This window comes from Orycteropus afer, unplaced genomic scaffold (assembly GCF_000298275.1).
Source record: "Orycteropus afer afer isolate SDZICR_OR568_19922 unplaced genomic scaffold, OryAfe1.0 scaffold02078, whole genome shotgun sequence".
In the NCBI taxonomy this organism is placed as follows: Eukaryota; Metazoa; Chordata; class Mammalia; order Tubulidentata; family Orycteropodidae; genus Orycteropus; species Orycteropus afer.
Genome location: NW_006923665.1, coordinates 7,731 through 10,987, shown reverse-complemented (window position 1 = coordinate 10,987; position 3,257 = coordinate 7,731).

Genomic DNA, 3,257 nt, shown 5'->3' with positions numbered 1-3,257 from the left:
TAAGTGTTCAACTCATAGGCCTGTCTTTTGCTTGACTGGAAGCCACAGGTGTGGGTTCAATTCCAGACCTGAAGGGCAGCTAGGGGCCATAGTCTCAGTGGTTCCACCAGGTTCTATTGGACCAGCAAACCTGGTTCTGTTGTCGGACCAAATGCGGGTCCCTGCCCAGTGCACAGTCAGGCCAAAATAGTTTACACACCGAGATTGAGAGGAGAGAAAATTATTTATCGCAAAGCAGCAGTGCAAGGAGTTAGGGGTAGTTTGGTACCCAGATCTAAACTCCTCAAAATGCCATGAAACACAGTTTTTGTAGGTATCAGGAGAGGGGGTTGTGCATATTCACAAAAGGTTGAGGAATTTGGGGTGTGAACATGAAATGGGTGACACACTAATTTCCTGTTATCAGCTGACAGGGGTTTGGGCAGAGGGGAGAGGTTCCGTGATTAACTTTTGTTCCTTTTGTTCTATTGTGCATGTCCCCGGGCCAGAGTTAATTTACAAGTTGTTTCTAAAATACTTCCCTTCTGCCCTAATTTACAAGTTGTTTCTAAAATACTTCCCTTCTGCCCTAGTGCCCATGTCCCGGCCAGAGTTAATTTACAAGTTATTTCTAAAATACTTTTAGCAAGTTTATCATCTGCAAGAAGGAATGTTTTCCATTCAGGTCTTTAAGAAACTGAATCCTCATCTGTCCAGGTTGGGAAAACAGTTGGGGTAACAAAATTCCCATCTGGGGTCTTATCTAATTATCTATCTTAACCAGGGTGGGGGAAATAGTTGGGGTAATTTAGTTTACTTAAGTTTATTTATCTATTCTCATCAGGTGCCAGAGTGGGGGAAATAGATGGGGGGGGGGGGAAACCCAGTCTACCTATCTATTCCCATCCAGGTGCCAGGGTGGGGGAAATAGTACTTGGTTTCAGTCCCTCACCCCTCCAAATGATTTTGAGTTTTGTTCCACATTGTTCTCCCTCTCTATCCAGAATCTCCTACATAGATCCCCTTCCAAGTGGTTGACAGTGGTAGCCAGGCACCATCTAGTTCTTCTCCTCTCATAGTTGTATAGGCTGCAGATCGGATGGTGTACCAGTTGCTAGGACTAATTGTTTCCATGAATTTTTGGTTATCTTCATTCTTCTTTGCTCTGGGTGAGGAGAGACCCATGGTTGCATATAGATGGCAGCTTGCAAGCTTTTAAGATCCCAGTTGCTACTCGCCAAAGCAGGAGGTGGAACAATGTTTTGTGTAGTATGTTATGCCAATTGAGCTTGATGTCCCCTGTGACTATGGTCCCGAGCCCACAGGTTCAACTACTTGGTCTCTCTGGGTAGCTGGCTGTGACCAAGCAGTGACTACAACCTTGCCCCTTGTCAGCTGTACTATACACCTGGGAATTCAGATCATACACATAGGACAATTGTCAAGGCAGTAAATCTTTATGGACGCAAATTGCCTAATCTTTCTACTGAGGAGCAGGTGGTGGGTTTGAACCACTGACCTTTTGGTGAGCAGCCAAATATCTTAACCACTACACCACCAGAACTCCATAAATGAAATCAAAGCACAATATAAATAAATAAATAAAGGATTATTGAGAAATCTACTGTTGGGCCCAGGTTAAGAAGGAGTTGGTCGGTGCGAGGAATTTGCCAACACACGACAATGCAAGTGCAAGGAGAGTTTATTAGCTAGTTCGAGCTAGAGTCCCTGCTCTCACTGACACAACGGGTTGAGCAAAAGACCTCGTGCTCTTTTACTATCACATTTTTATAGGAAAAAAATCTAGGGTGGAGTAGATAATTGGGTTTAGGGCAAGGGGTTTGGGAAGTTGGAGGGCGGGTTGGAATCCCCCGGCTTCAAAGGTGAGCGAGAGACTTTGTTGGAGCCATGCAGAACTCTCTGATATGTGCGAAATCCGGGGGGAGGGGGAGAGGTGAGACCTGTCGGAGCCTTCAAAGATAGGCGAGAGACTTTTTGGGGATGGGCAGATCTCTGATAAAAACTCTGAGGCTTGGGACGTGTTAATCTCCATACTAAAGGCTTCTGGTTAAAGATCTACCTGGAGGCATCAGGATTCAGCATGGGACGTGTTAGTCTCCATATTAAAGGCTTGTGGTTAAAGATCTCTCAGGCCTCACACTACCACTTAGCATAAAATCCATGTCTAGTATTCAATGAAAATTATTACCTTTGTAAGGAAGCCAGAAAAATAAGACCCATAATCATGAGAAACTTGCAACAAAAGATCTCTTTAAAATGTTAACTAGCAAAGATGTCACTATGAAGACTAAGGTATGCACCTGACCCAACCTATGGTATTTTTAGTCACCTCATATGCACATGAAAGTTGGACAATGAACAAGGAAAGCAAAGAACAGTTAATGCCTTTGGATTGTGGTGTTGGTGAAGAATACTGAAAATATCATGGACTGTTAGGAGAACTAACAAATCTGTGCTGGAATATGGGCAGCCGAAATCGTCCATGAAAACAAGAATGACCACACTTTGTCTCACCCACTTCGATCATGTAGTCACAAGGGACCGTTCCCTAGAGAAGGATATCATGCTTGGTAAAGTGGAGGGTCAGCAAAAAAGGGGAAGGCCCTCAATGAGATGGGTGGACATGGTGGCTGCAACAATGGGCTCAGGTGTAGCAAGGATTATGAGGATAGTGCAGGACCAGACAGTATTGGAATCTGTTGTGTATAGTGTTGCTGAGTCTAAGCCAATTCCGTGGCATCTAAGAAAAACAACAACCCAGTCATTTGGTGGGACTTACAAAGTCTGTGGCCAGAAGGACCATTTTAAGTAATTCACTGCATCAAAAATATTGTGTACGTTTTGTCACTTCTTCCATTGTTTTATTCATATAAACAATTCAACCTACAAATAATTGGACAGTAGTCTGTAGAGACCCTTACATATTGGCCACATAGGACTCCATTAGATGTACATACAACCAGGTCATTTTTAAATGAGTTATATGGAGACTAAGCATTTAGAAATCATTAACCCATGTGATCAAAATCACTTTTCAAAAACACAAACTATCCTTGGCCGAAAAGCAAAATCTACTGCCATGGAGTCAATTCTGACTCAGAGCAAGCCCACAGGACAGAGTGGAACTGCCCTATAGGGTTTCCAAGGCTGTAATCTTTACTGACGCAAACTCCCACATCCTTCTCCCACAGAGCAGCTGAGAGCTCTAACCAGTGCACCATCAAGGCTCTTTCAATCTAGCCTTGGGAAGAAGAAAG